This window comes from Balaenoptera physalus (assembly GCF_965194825.1).
Source record: "Balaenoptera physalus genome assembly, chromosome: 12".
Lineage (NCBI taxonomy): Eukaryota > Metazoa > Chordata > Mammalia > Artiodactyla > Balaenopteridae > Balaenoptera > Balaenoptera physalus.
The window spans coordinates 73,618,742-73,642,550 of record NC_138897.1 but is presented as its reverse complement, the minus strand read 5'-3'; positions in this window follow the sequence as shown (position 1 = coordinate 73,642,550).

The following is a 23,809-nucleotide window of genomic DNA, read 5'->3' as shown; positions in this document are numbered from 1 at the left end:
ACAGGATGGTCGTTTGCCGTCTGAGCCTGGGTGCATGGGTGCGGGGGGAGAGGGGCCCAGAATAGTTCCTGCCTTCCCTCTGCCCCTGCCAGCCGTTCTCACCCCCATCCCCCCAGTGCCCACAGCTGGGAAACTTCCCCCGCGAGGCTGTGTCCTCTGAGCCTCCTGTAGTGGTCCTGAGCCCGCAGAAGGGAAACAGGCTGACAGAGGGGAAGTGGCTGGCCTGGCGAGACCCTGCTTCCAGCTCCAGGCCCAGGGCTCTTTCGGGGTCTGGGGTCGGGGGAGAAGGCCCTGCATTTGGGGGTCTTCCCTTCTTCTGGCAGAACTGCCATCTGAGCAGATCTAGGTCCCCCTCCTCTTGGGTCTCCCAGCCCTGGTCTCTGCACCCCACCCCCCAGGCACTGCTCCCAGCAAGCTCTCACAATGGGGATAATGGTGCCCACCTTGCTCCCTTCCCCGCCTGCAGGGGGAGAGGTGGTGTCACTGTGGGTGATTCTCTTCTGCAGGAAAGTTGGCCCTGTGAAACACTGCCACCAGGGCTACTATTTTGGTGGGGAGACCAGGCATCAATTGGGAATGGGACAGCCCGGAGAGCCCAGCGAGGGGCCTGAGGGCCCCTTGGCGACCCCAGCCAAGCCTCAAAGGCCCATGTGGCCGTGAACCGCGGAGCTTCCGTGCTGCAGACGCCTCGAAGTGCTGCAGACGCCTCGAAGCCTAGCGTGAAATCTGGGCGCACGCGGCGCGGCGAAGCAAGGGCTGGGCTGACGCGGACCGTCCTTTGATGTGCTTTTGGGGTGTGTAATTAACTGTAACTGAAATATTATTTGATCTTTTATGTGGAAAATCAAATTGTGTTGTGTCAGACATGAATAAATACACACCGGTCTGTTTCTGAGGCGGCCTCAGCTCCTCCCCAGGCCCGGCTCGCTTCCCCTGCCCCACCCCCTTCGCCTTGGTGGAAGCGAAATTCTCGCCTTTTAAACTTTTTCCCTTTGTCTGGTTGTGAAAGGCTCTATTGTCCTGGGGGAAGGGAGGGGGCTGGGGCCCGAGCTGAGGAACTGGGGAAGGGGTGTTCTGCCCACGACCAGGGCTGGGGCTCAGGGGCCTAGCCTTGGAACTGCATGTCTCTGTCCCCCTGGCACTGGCTGACCTTGGGCAAAGCCTTCAGTGGACTGAGCCTCAGTTTTCCCACCTGGAGAGCACTAGGCCACTGGACCCCTTGGGCAGGGGTTGTCACATTTTGTAGGCGATGGGCCTCATGGCTCTGATGGTGGCATTTGAGGAACTGGCAGTTATTTTTACACAGAGGTAATGGCCTCTCTGGAGACCCCAAAACTAATCCCAGTAGGTGATGTGGGTTCTGCCCTTTTCCTCCAGCGAGGCCAGCAGAGGATGGGGATGTTGGAAGGATGGAGGCTGTTGGGGGGAGGGGAATAGCATAGCCTAGTGGTTACAGACCAGCTTTGGAAACAGGCAGCCCTGGGTTCAAGTGGTGCCTCTGCCAATTACCAGCTATGTGACCTCTCTGAGCCTCAGTTTCCTCACCTGGAGAATGGGGATGACCTCCCTCACTGGGCTGGAAAGCACCTTAATATCCACACATTCTGTTGTACCTGCCTAGGGTGCCCTTCCCTCCCTCTCCTCCTAGTTGACAGCTATCCATGTGTCCATGATGTTTAAACATCACTTACTTTTAGTGGGGACCTTTACTGACTCATCTGAACTTGTCTTCTTAGGAATTTCCTCCCCCCCACTTCCCCTGGCCTGTCCTCATGATCCCCACCCCCACCCCATGTGCTTTCCTTGTCCTGTATCTGCCTTACCCTCTGCCCCGTGAGTGAGCGGAGGAAGCTCCCCAGAGATGCCTCTGATCTTTGCAGCAGAGTCCCAGGGCCTGGAACAGCATCAGGCACAGAGTGGGTGCTCACGAAGCGGTACCGTGGTTACACTTTGCAAAATCCATCAGGAGTTTTGCCAGGGCCCACACTGTGCCCGCCAGCCCCCTGGAAGACGTTTGGCCCATCCCTACAGGGAACTCTGGTGCTGGGAGAGGGAATCAGAGATGGCCAAGTGAAAACACAGGGAGCCAGGCCCCGGCCAAGTCAAATATCCAGGAATTAAAAAAATAAACAAAAAAAAGAGAAGCCACAATTATTGTCTGAAACTGTAATATTTACTTGACTAGGGGACGAGATGATTTTGAAGAGTGGGCTGCCCCGCTGCTGCCAGCTGGTCTGTCACCCGGGGGTGGGGCTTCTTGCTTCCGCAGGCAGAAAGGCAGAGAATGAGTTGGAAGAGGATGCCTGACTCCAGGACCCTCACTGAACAGCTGGGGAAACTGAGGCCAGCCAGGGGACGGCTTACAAAGGTCACACAGAAGGGGACAGAGCCCAGAACAGTTCCCGCGTCCTGTCTTCTAAACCAGTGCTCATCCCTCTAAGAACCACACCGACGAGAAGAACAATAAAAGGGTGTGTTGGATACGTACCAGGTGCCAGGTCTCAGGCCAAAGGCTTTTCACACAGGTGCTTTTTTTCTTCTCCATTCTACAGAGGCCACATTATGGCTTTTGTGGGCCTCTTTCGCCATTAAAAAATATTAAACATTATATTTTATGACAGTTGGTTTAAAGATGAAAATATTAATTTTAGACATTAAAACATGATCTTCAGAAAGTTCTTTTTTTTTTCCCTTGAGATTTTAAAAGAAATGAAAACATTTTCAAAGACCCTAAAACTGTCGTGGGCCCTAGATTCTGTGACTACCATGCCTGGTGGATAAGTTGGTTCTGTACAGAAGGGAAATGGAGGGAAAAACCTGAGACTCAAAGAAGGGTAAGGGACACACAACCTGTTAACAAAGGAGCTAGAAAAACCAAGGCCCAGGGTGTGCCTGTGTGGAGGGTGGGGGAGGGGTGGTGCTTGCCAGGTTCACGCAGCAAAGGATGCGGCAGCCCCACTGGGTCCCAGAGGCTTGCCCCTCCCCCAAACCTCCACTGCCCACATGCTCTCCTGGGGCTGGGCTGCAGCCATGCTGGCTGGTGGGCAGTGCCTCTGAGGCCTATGGCGGTCATAGGGTGACACATTGCCACTGTCCCCAAAAAGCCATTCTTGATTTCTGCAGTTTGGGGACCTCCTGCCCCTGCCCTGACCGTTCAGTGGGGGGCTTGGACAAAAAGCCATTATCGGGACCCCTTAGATAACCTTCTCCCTGCCTCGGTCACTGTAGGTCAGGACCTCAGAGCTTCCTGAGGGCTGGACCACCTGCCCGGGGCCAGGAGGGATGCAGCTGCTTCCCAAACCAGCCGTGAGAAAGTGGCTCCCTTCAACCTTCCGGTAATACCAGGGATCATCTCTCCTGGGTGCTAATGTGTCTTTAACACTTCTTTCTAAGGTTTGCTAATTGAAAAGCCTTGGGGGGCCGGGAGGGCAAGAGTGTTTGTCTCTAACATAGTGGCATTGTTTTTTCTTCATTTTTAGGGTTCCTTTTTATTTATGGCATCTAATGTTGATTTCCCATTTAAGGTGGTGATTAAAAGTTTCTTTAAAAATAAGTTTATTTCAGCAAAAGAAGGAGGTCAATTTAGAGAAGAATACTAAGTAGATCACCACAGAGAGGAAGGATGGAGAGGGCAGAAATCATGCTGGAGGCACACAAACCAGTGGAGTTTGGAAAAGCTGCTGGAGGCCACAAATACATGCTCCTTGATTTGACATTGACTGCTCAGAGAGAGGCAGTGACTTGCCTGAGGTCACACAGTAAGTGTGTGTCACTTAGAAGGGACTCAAACTCAGGTCTTTGTGATCCCAAAACCTTTATTTCGGGAGTTGTTCACATTTGGGGGTGGGGTGGGGTGGAGGTCAGGACCCCCTTGGTGGACTGTTCCTTCAGAAGAGCTTGTGACCATGTGGGCATGATTTTGCTACAGTTTCAGGGGTGTGGTGATTGAGGCTCAGGAGCCCTCTTCTGCATACGCTCCTGCCACGTGTCCTCTGTTACCTCCACCCCCGTGTGATGACAGATGTCCTCCCTGGCTGTGACTTGATCCCTTCCTGAACACGCTCATAGGGTCCCAGTGGTCTTTTTCTCTAGGGACCACCATGGATGTAGCCAGAGCTAGAGGGGGTCAGGGGGACCCATGTCCCTGTCTTGTGTTCCCAAGTCCCCAGAGGGCAGTGCAGGGAGGCAGGCCTTCCTCAGTGGAAGGAAGCTCATCCTCACAGCCTGTCCCAGCAGGGCTGCCTGGCTAGGGAGTGATCTCTCCATCTCTGGAAGTATGCAAGCAGAGGCTGGGGGCCTTGTGGTTGGAATTTGCATTCTGGGAGTGAGACTGTTTGTAAGGCTCTTCCTTCCTTAGCAGACATGTCCCCGGCATGTCCACGGGGTTGGTGGACACATCTTGGCCACTGGGACCAGGCGGGGCTGGGTGGGAGGCTCATCTCTGCCATGCTTCACCTCCCCCTGCTCCTCACATTGACTCTCCTTTTCTCCTCACTTGGCTTGATTTTTCTTTCTAGCACTCATCATTACCCCTCACTCCTTATTATTTCATAGGCCGTTTTAGTTATCTGTAGCTGTGTAACAAACTACCCCATAACTTAGTAGTTTAAAACAGCAGCAATCATTTATTTGACTCAGGAGTCTGTCATTTGGGAAGGACTCAGCAGAAACGACTCCTCTCTGCTCTGTGTGGTGTGGGCTACAACAGCTGGACAGGAGACTGGGAAATTCACGTCCAAGATAGCTCACTCCCATGGCTGACCAGATGGCCGTTGTCTGGGGACTTCTCTTCCCCTCCATGTGGGCGCCTCCACGAACTGCTTGGGCTTCCTTATAGCATGGAGGCTGGGCTCCAAGATGAGTCTCCCCAAAGAGCTTGGTGGAAGTGCATGATGTTGCTACGACCCAGCCTTGGAAGTAACAGAGCGACACTTCAGCCCTGCTCTGTTGGTCAGGCTGTCACAAAGCCCTGCCCAGTTTCAAGGAGAAGGGACGATGGCTCCACCTCTTGAGTAGACAGGAGAGATTGTGTGGCCACCTTTGGAAAATATAATCTACTGCATATATGTATTTGCTTCCTTGCTTACTACCTGTCTCAAGAGCACAGGGACCTTGACTTACTGTGGTATCCTCAGCTTCTGGAAAGTGTCTGGCAAATAGTAGGTGCTCAACGTATATTTGTTGAACACACAAGTGGGGCGATGAATGAAAAAAGAGGCAGAGATGGAGACATAAAAGGCAAAGATGGAGAGAGACAGATAGATTTGGCAAGACATGGTCAGCGCCTGGCAGAGGGGCAGCTGATGTCCACTGGCCTGAAGGCAGAGGACTCTGGGGGGCTTTGGATGGGCTTACCATGGGAAGATGGGAGTAGGACAGATTCCGGGCTCTAGGGCTCTACAGCTGGGTAGGGGGTGCCAGCCCGGGAAGGGTCACAGTCAGGGTAAAGAAGGCCATGTCCAGCAGAGGCAGGCCTGCCAGCTGGGGCCAGATCCAGCCATGACAGTGGGTGCAGACACCCTCCCTCCGCTAGCAATTTCCCTGCGGCCAGAGCCTCGGCAACCAAGAGTAATGAAACAGAGGAATGTTGGTGACATTTTCTAAAGAGGAAAAATGTGAGGTTTCGAGTCAAACTGAAAGACTTATTGGGTTCGCAGCGAGGCTAGAGCTCCCTTTTGAGAACAAACTGCCAGATAAGGAGCACGATTGAGTCCCCGGTAATGTTCACTCTGGCCGGCTTGACGCCTGCCGACACTGTTTTGACTACATTGTTCACACTGATTTTCCTCCAATTCCTCAAAAATGGAGGCTCGGGCATCTCTGGGGAGCGTCGTCATCGGGGAGGCTGGAGAAGGTTCTTCGTGGAGCGGAGCCCAGGATGCTGGGGCACCGGGGGTGGCAGGGTTGCAGCCCCGGCTGGGTGGGCACAGCCCTGGCACCTGGGGGGTCATTGATAAAACTGATGAGAATAGCAAGCATGAGTCGCCCGGCATTTTCCATGATTCCCCTGAGAAAGTTTCCTTTTTTTCCCTCTCACACACACACCGTTTTATTTCTGATCCTCATAGCAACCCCAGGAAGCTCAGAGAGCTAAAGGGACTTGCTCAAGGTGACACAATCAGCCCAACACAGGCCCAGGTCTCCTGGTTCCCAGGCCCCTGTGCCCAGAATGTGGTCTTCTGGTTAGCAGAGGTCTCTGGTTGTAGAGGGCATCCTGGCCAGTCTTGGGGGTTTAGAGGCACCGGATTCCAGAAACTGCATGTAACCTTGTTCCACTTTCCTGCCGCATATGCCCGTTCTGCGGGCCTTCATGTACTGAGTCATCTGATCAACATGACTGTCAGCTTCTTCGTGTTTGTTCTGGAGCATCTGATGTGTTTAGCTGTAGACAGTTGATGTCTTGAATTCAACACATTCCATACTGAACCCTCCGTGCCCTCCCCTTCCCTCCTCCACCTCCTCTGTGGTCGCTGTTTGTCTCATGAATAGAGGGTCCTGGAGTCCCCCTGGACTCCTTCCTTCCCCTCCCCCCCAGACTCTAACAGCTAGCCCCGAGGCCTGGAGCATCTACCTTCCGAGTCTCTCGAATCCATCTGCGTCTCCACACCCCACGGCCACCAGCCCCTCGAGGCCCCCCTCTTCTCTCTCTGTGACGGCTGCACTGGCCTCCCCGGCCCGTCTTCCGCACGACAGCCCGAGGTGTCTCTCCAAAATGCAGCTCACTCCCTGCTTCACATCCTTCCGCTGGTTTCTCAGGAGCTCTGGGGTGTGGACCTCGCCCACCCACTGGCCCCGCCTCTCTTCCACAGCCCCCGTCACTCACCGGAGTCCCACCCTCATGGCCAAACCTCCTTCAATCTCCCACTCTTCTTAGTTGTACCTCTACCTGACCACGCTGCCCTTTCTGCCTGGAAGCCATGATACATTGGAAAGATCTGCTTTCCTGTCCTCCTGCCCCAGGCTGGGAGCTCCTTGGAGACTAGGCTGGGCTTTACTTGATTCTGCACCCCTGGTACCTACCACACACCTTAGCCCAACACTCGGACTGGGTGCGTGTTCACTGAAGGATGGAATGACTCCAGCCTGCTGGTCAACCAAATCCTCAGAAGAGGTGGTCTCAGGCACGGGGGGCTTGCCCAGGCACGTGGTAGTTCCCAGGGGTCTGGAGATCCAGGCTGGGGTGTGGCGGGGCCCACCTGTGCAAAGACAGTCTTAGGGGCCAGGGATAAAGTGGGGCTCACCCTCTGGGAGTGTATTGTTCAGGGGAGATTCTCAGGCAAAAGTGGGCGTAATCTTGTTTGGGGGACAGGGCAGGGAAACTTGCCTGGGGAAGGCATTCTTTGGAAGGTGTGGCAGCCTGTGCAAAGGCAGGGGGGCCTGAAAAGGAAATTGCTCCAGGCCGGGAGGAGGGAGGTATCCAACACTGAGGTTGTCTGAAGCCAAGACCAGTGCAGTATCAGAAAGGCAGACTCAGAGATGGGAGGACCTGCCGTGGTCTTACAGCAGAGCTGGGTGGAAAGCCGGATTCCCGACTCTTGAGTCCAGCTCCTTTCATTTGTGACCGGCCTTGCCATACATTCTGAGTAGGGAAACGGGAGGTTCTTGGCTGACAAAGAAGCATCTGGGGCCAGGGAGGGAAACGCCAATTCGCAGACCTGTTCAGATCACCTCAATTTTACTTGAAGGGTGGGGGTCACAGATGCACAGACGGCAATTTCCTCAGAGGAAACGAGCTGCTGTGTACGGGGAAAAATGTCTGGGGCCAAACACTTGGAAACTGGATGGGTAGGAAGGGGACGCAAAGGGAGGCGAACCTTGGAAATATCTAGGTCACATCTCCTGCCAGCAGCTGCCCCGCCCTCTGTCCACAGACAGGTTGCGAAAGCGCTTTCCTTCTCACCCCCTTCTAGTCCTGTCCCGAAGGGTGGGGTGGGGCCGGTGTCTGGCCCTTTCATGAGCTGAGGCCCTGATATAATAATAGTAACAATAAATAATACAAGCTGCCATCCATGGAGCAGCTCCTCCAGGCCCTGCCTTCACTACACGGTGCCTGTTTCACTCACTGAATCCTCAGGAGCTAGGAACCTGTGATTCTCCCCAATTCACAGGTGAGGAAACTGAGATTCAGTTGTTGTCTGGATTCACACCCAGGCAGGTCTGCTGGTTTCAAAGCTCTGTGGTATGAAACTGAGAGTTATGGAGAGTCCCAGGCCCTGGGCTCAGTGTTCCACCTGCGGGTTCATGTTAGAAGCTGGCCGGCCCCAGCTTCTACTGGAGTGTGTCTGGGCTTCTGGGTTCTGTGGTCTAAGAATGTTGACAAGGCACAGTGTGTGCCCTCAGGTGCTTGGTCTAGTGGGGAGGCAAGGCGGCCCTGTAATATACCTTACAGAACACCCCCCCCCTCAAGGATGCCTTTGGCCCTGCACACCAGGGCAGGGAGCTCTACCCCACCCCACCACCCTGGCTCTGGCCTACAGTGATTTGCAGGCATTTGCTTGATGTCTGCCCCTCCCATCAGATTTGAAATTCAAGAAAGCTGAGATTGCATCCTTAGCACAATGCCTGGGCCTCGTGGGTCCTCCATCAATGCTTATTTAATATTGCAAAATAAACACACATCCACACACACCCCCCAAAGTAAGCCAGGATATGTAATGAAACAAGCCAGGATAATTCATAAGTGGATCACAAGCCAGAAAGTGCTATGAAAGGGTTATTATTTTATACATTTTACACAAGTGAGCCATGTTCATTATAGAAATACTAGAAAACCACAACAAAGATTAAATATCTCCCCTCCTCAATAGCCACTATTACCATTTTGGTAAATAACCTGTCATATTTTTTAAGCTATATGCAGGGATGTGGCATTGCCTAACTCCAGCGGGCAACATTAATATTGTGCTCTGAGTGACTGTAATTGTCCAGTGTACAATCTGGGCAACTGTGTATGGCAACCCTGGATATGTATACGTCTGTTGGTGTTCATTCTTTATAGAAATGACACCAACCGATATATGCTGTTTGAAAAGCTGCATTTCTCACTACAAACATACTGTGATTATCTTTAGTGTTAACAAATATCTCATTTTAAATGTTTTTAAAATAGTAATTTAAATTATTAGGTTATTTTCAATTTTATTCCATTTAAAACAATACCATGGTGAACATGCTTTTGGGGCATTTGTCTAAGTTCTTGGGATAAGTTCTAGGAATTTCAAGCAAGAGCTTATTTGATGTTTGAACCTTTTGAAACACCAGCTGCCAAATTGTTCTCTAGGAAAGTTCCACCACTAATGCAGGAAAGAAAAGGGTTAGTGTAAATTTGATAAAATTGTGGGAAGAGAGGGGATGATGGGATATTTGATCCACTAGTGGTCTATAGGGAGAACTTTCTCTTTAGGAGGTTGAAAGAGGAGCAGTTTGTCAGTGAGGGCTCAGCCTCCTGACCTATAGCAATAAAGCCACAGCATTCCAGCTTCTATCTTAGACTCTACCCTGAATCTCTATTTGACTTTGACCAAGTCATTTCCCTCTCTGCAGCCTAGTTTCTCTCCCTGTAAACTCTTGAGATTGGACTAAATTAAGATCATCTTGTGATTGATTGGTAATGCCTGCCTTGGAGTGCTGTGTTGAGATTACCAGCTGTCTAGACTTGGCAGGAAAGAGTGCTGTGATCAATGAATAATGTCTGCCAGGGGTGTGGGAAGTGAGGTGATGGTACCTTTGCCATGTATTAGCTATTCCAGGACTGGACACTCTTAGAGATTATTAAAGCTCTGAAAAAGCAGGGACTTTTCCTGATATGTTGTTCCTCATAGATGTCTAGATTATGAGGAATGCTTCATCGATTTAGCCAGATGCTCCCACCCTGGCCTGTCTCATTCTGGATGTGTTGTAATGGAGCTAAGAGGCAAATGACATTCAATTTCTGTCTCTCGACCCTAATCTGCATCTCGTGACATCGTCTTCAGCCTGCAGAGGGAGGATTGGGGATTTCCTGCAATTTCAGTATTCCATTCAGTTTTTATCATTTTAAGGTTCATGCGTTTCTAATTGTTATGAATACCATGGCAAAATTAATAGTTCTATGGTTGGTTTATTACATTTAGTGAAATTATGTGCATGCAGTGTTTGCCAAGAGAAGACGCGGCAGGCTCCTTAATCATGTAAAGATGATAATTTAGTTGTTACACTTGTTGAAATGATGGGATTAATTTTTTAAAAGTTTGCAAACTGGAGGAGAAATGTAAAGCATTAATTTAGTTAGACAAGCAAGCCGACAACTGACAAATCCTTTCAGCCAAACTTGGTAATGGAGATGCTACAGACCCAGTGGGGAAGAGACTCATCAAGGAAGCATAGGCACTTTCAAGGAATTGGGAATGTCATGATGGAGAGTGCTGTGTGACTTTTGGGAAGCCACTTTCCCTCTCTGGGCCTACAATGTTTTTTTTCTATAAAATGATATTAGATATGTGGTTTTCAAATCATGTCCTGCAGAAGCCCTAGGGCTTCAGAACATGTCTTGGGGGCTATAAAAAAGGCAGATGGATGAGAATGGATGCTGTTTCAGTGGAGTGGGTGTCATTTTGGGAGAGCCTGTCCATATTCCTTTTGGGGATGCTAGCACCCTGATTTTACCTTGGACAATCTCTCTTCCCTCTTTGTCATCAGTTCATACAGTTCTGAAGAGGTTAACGAACACCTGGCTTGAGAGGGCAGCCAGTGACCCAGGATTGGCCAGTGAGAGCAGCATACTGACCTGGCTACAGTGATTGGTTTGGAGCAACCACATGGCTCAAATCTCGCCAATCAGAGACAATGAACCTTTTTCCTGGTACGTTTGCTGGAACTTCAGAATGAGACTCTTTTTCCTTTGGGGTGGCTGAACCAGGGGGATGGGAGACTAGAGCTTTGGGGGCCATCTTGGTCATGGTTTGAGGAAAAGCCTGTCTGAGAATGAAGCCAATGCCAAGGAAAGTAGAACCAAAATACAAAACAGATTCCCAATGTAATCCTTTCAGCTCCTGGATCCAGCCATACCTGATGTCTTGAGACTTTTCAGTTATATGAGCGTATACATTTCTTGTTTTTGCTTCAGCAGTTTTGAGTTGAGTTTCTGTAACTTACTCCCTCTCATCCCACTTCGACTGGGGCCGAGCTATGTTTATCCATTTTATACTTTGGAATTCCATTAAAAAATTTTGTTTGAATGAAGGATTCTGCTGCTAAAAAGCAGAACTAGGACTAGCTGACTCCTAAGGGCCCTTTTAGCTGCGACATCCTGTGTCTCCATGGGTGATACCATAGGTGTATGTCCAGAGGTGAATGAATTAGGTGAGGGCACATGCAGAGGAAGGAGGCTGACCCTGCGTCAACTTCACTGAGAAGGCACCATTTGGAGTGGATCTTGAAGGCTTAGTAAGAGTTCTCCAGAGGGTAGGGGGAAGAATGGGATTCTAGGCGGAGGGAACAGCCCATGCAGGTGGCCTGGAGGTGTAAAGACGGGAAGGCATTTGGGGAAGACTGGAGAATCTGATGTGGCTAAAGTAGGAGATTTGTGGGTGGTGAGAGGGAGGAGGCTTGAGGGACTGAGGTGGAAAAGCAAAGGGAAGCCCCCTGGGAAGGGCCTCGAATGTCAGCATGAAGAGTTGGACTGTGGTTGGCAGGCCGTGGTACGTTCCTGAGCAGGAGAGAAGCAGGGCCCATTGGGGGCCGGTGGCTGGGAATGGGGCAGCCTATGGAAGGGAAATTGGTCCTCCCGGGTGCCTGTGCCCCAGACTTCTTGTCCTTCTGTCTGAAGCAGGAGACGAGGAGGGGTCCCAGGTCCCCACTTCCTGCATTCCAGAGCTGGCTGGGCCTCACCATTCCCAGCCCTGGAATCTGGGCTCTATTTTGAAGAGGGAGGCCTGGGAGGCTGCTTGGTGGAAATTGAGAAGGAATTCCCAACTCCGCTGGCTCCATTTAGCCAGGGGTGATTTACAGGGATGTTGCCCGGCTTCCCAGGAGAAACCAACCTTTCCCCATCACATTGCGGACTTTGATAATTCTTACAAGTTTTGAGGGGCCTAAATGGTCTCGTCCCCCAAATCCACCATATGAGCCATGTTATATTACCTTTTGGGGCTTTTACCCTCACTGTTCCATCTTCCCAGATCACCCTTCCCAGCTTTTTCTTGCCTAAGGGTAATAGTAATAATAATACTTGCCTGAGGGTAATAGTAATAATAATACTTGCCTGAGATTAATAGTAATAATAATAGTAACAATAATAAAGGCAGGAGAACCAGCAGCCACATCCACAGCCATAAATATGTATTGCACACCTGCTGTGCGCAGGTACATGGCTAAATGGCTCATGTGCACTTTCTCTTGAAATTCTCTCAACAATTGGAAAAGGTAGAGCCTTTTAATATCCTGAGTTTAGAGAGAAGGAGGCCCAGAGAAATGAAGTCATTTGCCTAAGTAAGGTCTATCCCCAGGAAGAGGAGTAGGTGGGATTCGAACCCAGGGCTGTCTGGGATGGGACCGCCTTGGATTTGGGGAGGCCTAGCTGGGAATCTGGGAGAGGGGACGAGTGAGGGGAAGGGAGCGATGACACGCAGAGGTGAGGAGAGAGGAAGAGGAGGAGAGAGAAACGGAGTCGTGGCATGGCAACCCCAGTTGAGAGAGTTCGAGAAGCAGCAGCAAAACCGTTTGCCAAACGGCCTTGAGGCTCCAGGTCCAAAGCAAAAGGGAAAGATAGAGGCTGGAGAGGGAACATACGGGGGCTCTGTGTTAGGAGAAAGGGGAGTGGGGAACCCACCGCGGGTGAGAGATGGGGAGCAGTGAGCTGCAGCTCCCTGAGGACCCCAGCCTGGGAGGAGGCGGAGGGCATGGGGCTTGACAAGAAGAGGTGGAGGCCCAGTCCTGGCTGCCTCGGCCATTTGAGCCTCCTGGTCTGTATTATCAACCAGAGGGGGCTGCAGAGTTACAAGCGCCCAGGTGCCTTTCACATGTTCACCTTCACCAAAGTGCAGCTTCTAATGCAGAGAGGCTGTGAGGCAGGGATATGGGGTTGTCGGGGAAAAATTACTACATTAAAAAAAAAACAATGAACTTGCAGGGCACCATGGGCAGTGTGGTCTGGGTACCAGGTAAAGCCAAACACATTCTGCCTTTAGCTCTGGCCACATGTCTCCATGACGGAGCTCCAAGCTCACCAGGAGGCACTGTCCAAATCTGCAAGTTGGCATTTGAGGCCCTGTGGGCTTGGGAGGTGGGGTGTGTGTGGCAGATGATCAATAGACCACCCCTTCCCCAATGGGCACAAACACGCAAGGTGACTTACAACCAGTGCTGTGACCGAGTACTAGTGCCAGCCCCATTTTACAGATGAGGAAACTGAGTCTCAGAGAGGGCAGGTTGGAATCTGAATGTGGGGCAGCCTTTCGAGCTGCCCTCTTGCTTCCTCCAGGGCCTGAGAGCTCCAGCTCCCGGTTTCCCATGGTGATGGGTGTTGTTTGGTTGGTTCAGAAGGAACCCCCTTCCCACTGCCCCCGCCAACCCCTGTCCTTTGTGGGTCCCCACTCCAAGTGCAGCTTGAGGTCTGAGAGTATGAATGCCACTGTGGCCAGCGCCTCCAAGGGACCTCAGTCAACATTTGCTCCCAGACCCTGCGTCTTGCCTAGTGGGGCCCCAGAAGGTGCAAGCCACCAATAAGATGGGGAGAGAGGCGGAGACAGAGGGAAGAGGGGAAAAGGGTGGGAAAGGCTGGCACTAAATTCACAGGAAGAGCAAATGGAATTACATCCGTAAGCAACAGATATGATGATGATGATGATGAAACAATAGCAGCTGGGCACTCTCTGGGCGCTGTGCGTGTGGCAAGTGCTTCTCATGGATGATCTTACTGAATCCAGACAAAAGCCTTAGGAGGCAGTACTTTTATGAAGCTGTGGCTTCCAGGGATGCAGTGTTGGTTCAGACAAAGTGAGCTGGGCCAGGCAGGTCCCCTCCCCAGGGTGGGGCTTTCCCCCCCAGATCTGAGCTGGTTTCCAGAGCAACAAGAACAGGGAACATGGGCTGCGCTCCTACTCTGTGCCCTGTGCAGAGCCAGGCCCTTGCTGCGTGATCTCATCTAATCTCATTAACATCCCAGTGAAGTGAGACCAGTATCCCCACAGACTAAGGCTCAGAGAGGTCAAATGACCTGCCCAAAGACACGCAGCAGGGAGCAGCAGGGCTGGGGGGTGAGTCTCTCCCTCCCTTAGTCTCTGCCTTCCTCGAGCCTCTGGTCATCTGTTGACCCCCGCTTCACTAGCCCCCCAGCACATGCCCCTCAGGGACCTGCCGAGCAGGACTCCTGCCCCAGGCCTGACATGGGCGGTGATGAGAGTGACCAGCTTGGGCTGCTCTTACATAACCTGCCCTCATCCAGCCTGGCCCAAATCAAACGCGTGTGATTGATGCCAAAACAAGCCCCTGTGTGTGTTTAATCCTGAGGCTGTGATGACCTCGGCTTCGGCCTGATTGATGAGGCTGTCATTTTTTTATATGAAAATCACTACCTGAACATAGTCCAGTCCTCCTAGTATTGATGGAGCCCGGCCCTTTGCTTGAGAGGCGTTGAAAGGAAAGGGGAGGCCCAGTTTTTTGGCCTCTGGGGATTGCGGCCGAGGCTGCCCCGGGATGGCGATGCGCACATGGGCAGGTCCCCTCCACAGCACACGTTCATGACTGCACACACGTGCACACACCGCAGGCGTGCCCGCATGTGGACACACGTGGAGGGATGCACTGTCACATGCACGTGAGCTCATGCTCATACCCAGCTATGGTGCACACACACGTGCACCCGTCACGGTCATGCCTACGTGTGCACACACGCCCACACACACATACACAGGGATGCACCCAGTCATCCGTTTATGACCGTGCACCACCAACCTTAGTCCACGTGACGTTTGTACAAACACCCGCGAATGTACACAGCAGGCACACTGACATGTACACACACACACATGCACCAGGACCCCTCACACACGTGTCCACATTGCAGGCTGCTCACACACACTCGTGGGGGCACGTGCATATATTTGCACACACACATGCTCCTCTACTACGTGTACACACTCATACACATGCACAATTTGATGCCACGTACACTGCCCCAGCCCAGGCCTGCAGGTGCAGAGGAGGCTGAATGAGAAAATACAGGGAACTATGTTTGAATCCTGGCTCTTTCCCGTCCTAGCTATGTGGCTTTGGGTAGATATGGAACTCTCTGGGCCTCAGTGTTTCCATCTGTCTGAAGGGTGACATGAGAGCCAGCTCTCAGAGTGGTGGAGGAAGGTAGCATCAATAAAGACCCTGGCACATGATAGGGCTGAGGAAATGGTGGCTCTTAGGACCAGTGGCTGGATCGCCAGGAGCCGTGAGTCTGGCTGGTGTCACTGCTTCTCAGCTTTGTTCTTTAGGCCTGATCAGTTCCTTCCTCTCTGGCCCCATATGTACCGCACTGCACTCCAGCTATCTGGAACTATTCATCGTTCCCTTTCAGGCCTCCAGGGTTTTAACCATGCTGTTCCCACTGTCTCAAATGCTTTTCCCTTACATCTCTCTGGAAAACTCCTATTCACTCTGCAAAACCCAGCCTAGGAGTCCTCTCCTCAAGAAGCTCCTCCATGAATACATCCCCCCTCCTCTATGCATGCCTACAGGCACCCGTTTATTTGCCTGTCTCTCCCCATCAGTCTCCAGTGCCTGGTGTGCAGTAATGACTTACCCAGTTAAACACTTAATAAGGGATTAGTAATATATTTCTTACTCTCAGGACTGTGCTCTTTTTCCAGCACTGAATTATAGGATTAATGATAACAATAATGACTGACACAGCTGCTTCATGCCGGGCCTTGTGCTAAACACAATACCTTCACTGACTCATTAAAGTCCTCCCCCAACTCCAGAAAAAACTATTATCCCATTTTACAGATACGCAAGGCGAGGCACGGAGAGGTGAGGTGATGGGACCGAGGTCACCTGACAGCAGGGAGCTGAGCCTGCTGGACTCCAGTGTTTGAGTCTTTGCTGCATTCCTCGGGGTGGGGGGTGGGGGGTGAGATAAATGACTGAGTGAATGAATGAATGAATGAATGAAGTGAAGAAAGGCAGACACAGAAACCAATGGCTGCTTCACCTCCTCAGCCACACACCGGTTGACCCGCCACAAGCCCCTTCAAATGCACCAACCCTGAGGCAGACGCTGCGGCCCCCTCCCCAGCCAGCTGGCCGTAGGGTCCCTGGGTAGCCTCCATTTCCTGACAGGCTCCATCCATACCCAACCCCCAGCTCCCTTCAGTTTGTCTAGATGCTAGGGGTCCTGGGGCCATGGCACCTTTTTGTGGGGAACTCTGGGTCTGAGCCCTGGCAGGCATGTTTGCCCCCTGAGCAGGGACCAGCCAGGTGTCACCCCAGTGCCCAGCCCTCCAGCTGCTGGACAGGGATCGTCCACAGTGAGTTAAGACCCTCTTGGCCACGGCCTGCAGCCTCCCTATCTGCAAAGAGAGCGAAGCAGGTCAGCGGGAGCCTCTTGCCTGTGACGTTGGCCCATAATTCATATGGGGAGGGCGTCAGGGGTGTATTTTGACTACAGTCACAAGCTCCAGGATTTGGGTCTGTGAGTGCTGTCCTGACAGATAAATTGGTTGGAATTCAATTGTCTGTGACAAGAGGGCTGATTTCCCAGACGGCTTTCCAACTGGGACTGCGTCGCTCAGGGGAGGGAGACTTGGGGGGCCTGGGCTTGCATTATCTGGCTTCTGGCCGGCTGCCGGCCACGGTGTCTCCCCATCTCCCAGTGCAAGGCTGGTGCAGGCTGTCCTGATGTGTGCGCAGAAGATGGGAGAGCGGGCAGACAGATGGGGCTGTGTTGAGAGACTCTGATACCTGGCGACTTGGTTGCTGCCTTGCTGTGTGACCTGGGGCAAATCTCTTTCCCTCTCTGGGCTTCAGCCTATTTTAAAATATGAGGGTTCATTCTCTCTCTCCCTTTTTTCTCCCCTCCCTTCCCCTCCTTCCCTCTCTCTTTTCCTCTTTCTCTACAGACCCTCATGGAATTCCTATGCGTCATACACTGTGTTGGGTGCTGAGTACAGTAAGACACAAGGGTCCTAGTCCTCGAGGCAATATATTCATACATTCATTCATGCAACAAATATTTATTCAGGGCCGACGGTGCCTGGAGCTGGCAAACAGCAGGGCATGGGGAAGACAGGGCTCTTACCCTCCTGGAGCTCCTGGTTCTGGGGGAGACATTAATCAGATCAACCCACCAGTGCAATCCCGATTCCAAATTGTGCTGGATGGCGATAAAGTGAAAACATAAAGAGAAACGCTGGGACGAAAGAGAAAAGCGGGGCGTCCCACCTGGAGGGGGTGGTCAGGGGAGCTTGCAGAGCAAGGGCGTTTAGGTTGAGCGGCCATGGGTGAGTTTGGGGTGAGGAGCACCTCAGGAGGAGGGGCGGCCCGTGCCGAGGCTGGGACTGTAAGACTCCAAAGGGGTGACATGGCTGTTCCAGGAATTCTGTCCCCCTGTCATATCTCAGAATATGACAAATGTCTCAGGAAGCAAAACAGATAGCATAGGAAGCAAAAGGTAGGCATCAGGCATGGTGCAAGGAGGAGAAACAGCCTGGGGAAGACCCCATGGGGTTGTGGGGGGTTGGGGAGGAGGCTGAGAGGCAGGGCCTGCCTGTGGATGGGTGATCTGCCCACCAAGGCCTCAGTTTCTGTATCTGTAAAATGGGAGCAAGGCTGATGGGGTGATTGCTTTCACCTCCAATAATCCATGGTTACTGAGTAGATTTAAAAGCCTCCTGGCATGTTTGACTTCTAGAAGCAGCCGAGGGATGGGCTTTGAGCCTACCCTTGGATTCACACAAGCCCTAATCTGAATCCTGGCTCTGCCTCTCCTGGGCCAGTTAACCAAGCCCTTGTTTACCTCCAAGCCTCAGTTTGCCTCATCTGTGAAATGGGCAGTCTACCAACCACAAAGTGTCATTGTGAAGATTAAACAAAAGGATGCAGCGTTTGCCAGAGGATGGTCTGCATTTCACCAGCAAGCAGGACAGGAGATGAGTGAAGTTTCTATTTTTCATATTTATGTATTCGTTTTCATATATATTGGACACAAATCTAATGAGCACATCTTACCAGTGGTTTCATGGATGTTGTTGCTTCAGATGAGGCTGAAGTTGAAAAAAACAAGGTAATTTTTTTAAAAAGATGAATAAAATAAATAGTTAGGAGGGGTACTTGGGGGAGGCAGAAATGGGGAGATGGCCCAAGTGTGTTAAGTTCTAAGGAAGCTCGTGTAATAGCACCATGTGGGGGCTTAGCAAGGGCCCCAGGATGGTCTGTGGTTGTGATGATGGTGGTGATGATGATGATGATGGTGGTGATGATTTTTGTTTTTGAGGTGGCCATCTCCTGTGTTACTGGGGAATTGCTTTGGTCAGGTTGCTGTGTGGCCTCAGGCAAGGCTCTCCCCCTCTCTGGGCTGGGACTCACCCACTTGGAGATCTTGGTGGACCACGATACCCTACAATGGCTTACAGCCCCTGAGCCTGCCCGTTTTGCCGAGGTTCCTAATGATAAGGCTTTGTTGAGGCAACCTCTATCCCCAAGCTCGCGGGAAACTTCTGGTGTCAATAGCCAGGCAGAGCCCAAGCACAGGAGCATATGGTTGAAACCTGGCAGGGCCTGCCCTCTGCCTCCCAGCCAGAGGTGACATGGACACAGTAGTGTTCCTGCCAAACCCGGGTGATTTATGGACCTGCCCTGAAGGCAACGATGTTTGCACTTTTTCAGCTTGGGAGGCAGGGAGGCCAGGAGGGTGCTGGAAAGAGAGTGTTTAATGAGGCAGGTAAATATTAGGTGAGCGAGTGATGGCCACAGGCTGGGGGCGGGGGGAGGGCATCTCCTGGCTGGGAAGCACGAGGGATGGGTCCCGACCATGTCTGGGGCCTCTGATGGCTGCTTCAACCCCCAGCCCCAAACTCCAGAGCATGTGTCTGAGCAAGGAACCACCTGAGATGGGCAACACCAACCCTCAGACGGCTTTGCCTAAACCAAATTCACAACTTGTCCTCTTCCTCCAAGGAGAAGCCAGAGCGGCTCCCCAGGAAGGAGGCCGGGCCTAAGGGTCAGGGTCTTGGATTCAAATCCTGCCTCCCCATCCGTGTGATCCTGGGCCTGTTATCCTGCCACTCTGAACCTCAGTTTCCGTCTTGGTAAAATTGTATGAATCAAACGCGGCTGAGAGTCTAGAAGGGGAGTCAGACTTGGATGGAGGTGATGACACTTGGCGAAAACAACGCTCAGTGGAGCAGAGAAAAGCAGAGGCGGGGCCGTGTGGGGACGAAGCCCGCAAGTCCCCTCTCAAAGCCCACCCTATGGCTGGTCAACCGTAGGCGCTCACTAGCGTGGCCTTGACAAGGCTCGAGAAGCATCTCTTGAGGGTCCTCGAACAGAGGCCACGTTGTGGTGTAGCTGCAGGAAAGGGCATCCCGGGCAGAGAGAGCAGCACGAGGAAGGCCTGGAGTTCGGCAGAATCTGGGCGTGGTCAGGAAACCATCACGTTGCAGGCGGTGAGGAGGCCATCAGATTAGAGTTTTCTGTCTCTTCAATCTTTGTGTTTAATTCCTTTATACGTTACCCACGTGTGTAATTTTATATACCTGCGTGAATGTCCTGTCGTGTAGGCGTTTCTTTAGCGCTGACAGTTTTATTTCGTTTTTTCTTTTTCTTTGGCTTCCCCCTCTCCTCCTCCCAACCAGGTCACCCAAGTTAACAACCTAGTCTTAATCCCTCCCCCTCAACTGTCATACCTGTCCCCAATGCTCCCACCATCATAATCGGACACGTACAAATACACATGTGAGGTTTTGTGATTGATTTCCTTTTACAGCAACAGGATCGTATTGCAAACACTTTTCTCCACCTCGCTTTGCTCGCTCAAAAAGTCTCCTGGTCATCTCTGGAGCTGGCTTTGCTCCCTCTTGCCGAGGGCTGTGTAATATTCTGTGGCACAGACGCAGCCTCGTGCCCTCACCATTCCCTGACTGAAGGGCATTTGTTTGGCTTTGCCTGTTTGATTTTTTGCCACCACAAACCATGCTGCAGGAGACATTCTCAAGCACACGGCCTTAAGTGCTGTGCATTTGCTTCCGTGGGACAGACTCCCAGGAGGGGGATTTGCTGGGCCCTAAGGTAGTTTTTACATTTTCAGGAATGTAGCACGATTGCTTTTCTAAAAGGCTGTAACACTTTACATTTTTGGCAGGGATGACTGAGAGGGTATTTTCTCCCCAGTCTAGTGGCGGGGGGGCAGGGATTTGGGTTTTCCCAGGTTCTCTCTGGATTCAGAGGGGGGAATGGGTTAGAGGCGAGATACACTGATTCAATTGATTATTTGATTGATATCTGCCAGATTGTGAACTCCATGAGGGTAGAGTCTGGTCTGTCTTGTTCAGCTGTGGATCTTTCAGTAGTGGGACACATAGAAGAGGTGCTCAATGAACACTGGTTAAGAAAGGAGGGGTGGGTGGATGGTGGGTAGATGGGGAGGTGGATGGGTGGGTGGGTGAAAGGGTGAGAGATAAGCGGATAGGGGGGTGAATGGAAAGGTGAGTAGATGGGAGGATGGGTGGAACGATGGATAGACGGATGGATGGATAGATGGATGGATGGATGGATGGATGGATGGATGGATGGATGGATGGATGGGTGAATAGGTGCATAGATGGATGGATGGTTAGGTGGATGGATAGATGGATGGATGGATGGATGGATGGATGGATGGATGGATGGATGAATGAGAGCAAGCCATGATTTCTGGGGCTTCCATCTTTCTTCAGCCCTGAGTGTGAACAAATTTAAAAAATTAGTAAATTATCAGCTCCTCTCCTCACACTGAGGAAATGGCAGCAGGACAGGCTGCTGGCAGGGAGCTGGGAAAATGTGTCCCTGAGAAGAGAACTGGTGAGCAGTCATAGCGGTTATGGCCAGAGGGATTTGGTTCAACTTGCCCTGCTGGTGCTGGCTTGAGATTCACTGGACCCCTGTGCCCATGGCAGAGGGAGGGCTGCTGAGGGTCGGAGATGAGGCTCCTGGTGGAGGACCCAGCTGCAGAATGAGAGGCTGGAGAGATGCCTCTTCTCAAGATGTGATAACCTACATTTATTTATTGAGCACTTACTGTGTGCAAACACTTACACACATCTCATCACATCCACAACAACCCCACGGGCAGCCACTCATTACTGCTGTGTCACAGATGAGGAGACGGGGGCTCAGAGAGGTTGGGTCACTGCTCTGAGGTCACACAGTGAGGAAGTGAGGAGCTGAGCAAGCCTCAGCCACTGCTTTTCTCCACTGCTCTTTGCTACCTTCCTAAGACCTGCCCCCAGTGGAGGCCCACCTCTGCAGGAGTAAGTTCGGACTCCTACCCTTCACATTCTGGCTCAGCCCACCTATTTAGCAGCCCCAAGAGATGGTCCCCAAAGGGCCAGGCAGCTCCAGCCTCTTCCTATCTCCTCTGCCCTCTAGAGGTACGTACTGGGGGGAGGGTGGCCGTGGAATGAGAAGACCCATGTTCTACTTTTGCCTCGGATACTTCCTAGCCTCAGTGTCCCCATCTGCAAACTGGGTTTGTATCTGCCCTTGCAAGGATGCTGTGGGAGACTGCGAAATATTGTTATCCCTGACCTAACCCACGGAGGGCCATTGTCACCCACCCTGCAGGGTTTCGAATCTGGCTCTGTGAAGCCCTCAGAGTCACCCCTACTAAGGTCCTACAGGACATAACAATGAGACCACGACACCCCACTCTACTCCTTGCCTTTCTCCTGGACCATGCACTCACCCATCCTTGCCTCTACCTGCTCCCATCATTCTGACCTCTGACCTTATCTCTTGCTTTTGTGCTTTTCTCCTGGTCTTACCTTGGTCTCGACACCCAAGCATTGCTTCTCTGACTGCTATTGGCTGCCCTGCGTAAATACTCTTTCCTGAACCAGCCCAGCCTGGGAACTTGGGCTTACACACTGAGGCAGGAACACTCTCCTGTATGTCACCTCAGCTCCATTCAGGATGGAACCTGAGGGCGTCCCTGGTGGCGCAGTGGTTAAGAATTCCCCTGCCAGTGCAGGGGACACGGGTTCAAGTCCTGGTCTGGGAAGATCCCACATGCCACGGAGCAACTGAGCCCATGAGCCACAACTACTGAGTCTGCACTCTAGAGCCCGCGAGCCACAACTACTGAGCCCGCGAGCCACAACTACTGAGCCTGCACGCCACAACTACTGAAGACCGCGTGCCTAGAGCCCGTGCTCTGCAACAAGAGAAGCCACCACAATAAGAAGCCCACGCACCGTAACGAAGAGTAGCCCCCGCTCGCCGCAACTAGAGAAAAGCCTGCGCACAGCAACAAAGACCCAATGCAACCAAAAATAAATAAATAAAATAAATAAATTTATTTTTAAGAAAAGGGGACCTGAACATTTTTTAGCCTTTGTTCAGTGTGGTCCAAGGGATGGATGGATGGAGCTGATGAAGCTCAATAGTCAACAGATTTGTCTGCACCTGAAATGGGGAGTGAGGTCCCTGTCATTGGAGGCATGCAAGCAGATTCTAGACAAAGCATTGACATGGCTCCTGGCACCAGTGAAAGGGTTTGACCAAGGGACTTTTAAGGCCCCTCCCAGCTCTGGGTGTCTGGCTTTGCTGACTGGACCCTGGCCAGGATCCCCTCCCACGGAATTGCCCCAAGCCTGATGGCTCTGAGCCCATTTGTGTTCAGGCTTCCTCACTCCCAGCGTCACACTGGCTTCTGGCTCCTCAAACTTGTCAGGTTCTGCCAGGCCCCCCCCCCGGCACCCCCCCCAGCAGGGCCCCCTCCCGGCCTGCTTCCTCCTGGGCCTGTCCTGTTTATGAGGCTATTGTCTGGGGTTGCTGGGGCAACGCTGGATCTGGGCCCCACTCTGAGCCCACCGACTTTTGGCCCTTTCCACGATCTTTGGACCCAGCAGCTGCTTCTGTCTGCTGTCTGGGCGGGTCTCTTGGGTGGAAACCCATTAATGTGGGTGTTTGCAAGACCCCTGAGCCCACCAGAGCTCTGGGGTTTTCCCTCTAGTACCAGCCGGAGATCTTCCTCCTGGCTGTGTAGGGTGGAGTAAAAACCCAGGCTCTCCCCATCAGCTGTGCCTTAATCCTCCCCGTGGAGATGCTCCGCCCCAGAGTGTCTGGACCCTCTCTGCGTCAACCTGAATATGACAAAGCTTTTGCCTCTCTGAGGGAAACTGGACTGGCCTGGGTGATAAGGAAGTCCCCTCTGATGAGGGGACAGAGCCCACCGTGCCTGCCCTGACACTCCCACTCTAGAGGTTTCCTTTTTGATTCCTGGCAGAAGGCTGGGCATCTATAGTGACTGATGGGCACACTTATTCCCTGAGATCCCTCAGATCCCTGTCATTCCTCTGCCGTCCATCACGTTACCGTGTGTCTGAAGTGGGGCTGGCCTCCCAGAGGCCTTGTCCTTCTAAAGCCCCTCTTCCTCCTGGACCCTGCATCCCCTCTCCCACCTTCAGTGAGACAGAGAGATTTACGAGGCCCGAACACCTCCCAACTTTACTAAAAATTCACTGTTTAGCTTTAGATAGGTCACACCCCTTCTCTGGGCCTCGGTTTCCCATCAGATCAGTGATTTTAGGGAAGATGAAATCTCAGGTGGGCAGCATGAACTGGAATGGGGCAGACTGGACACAGG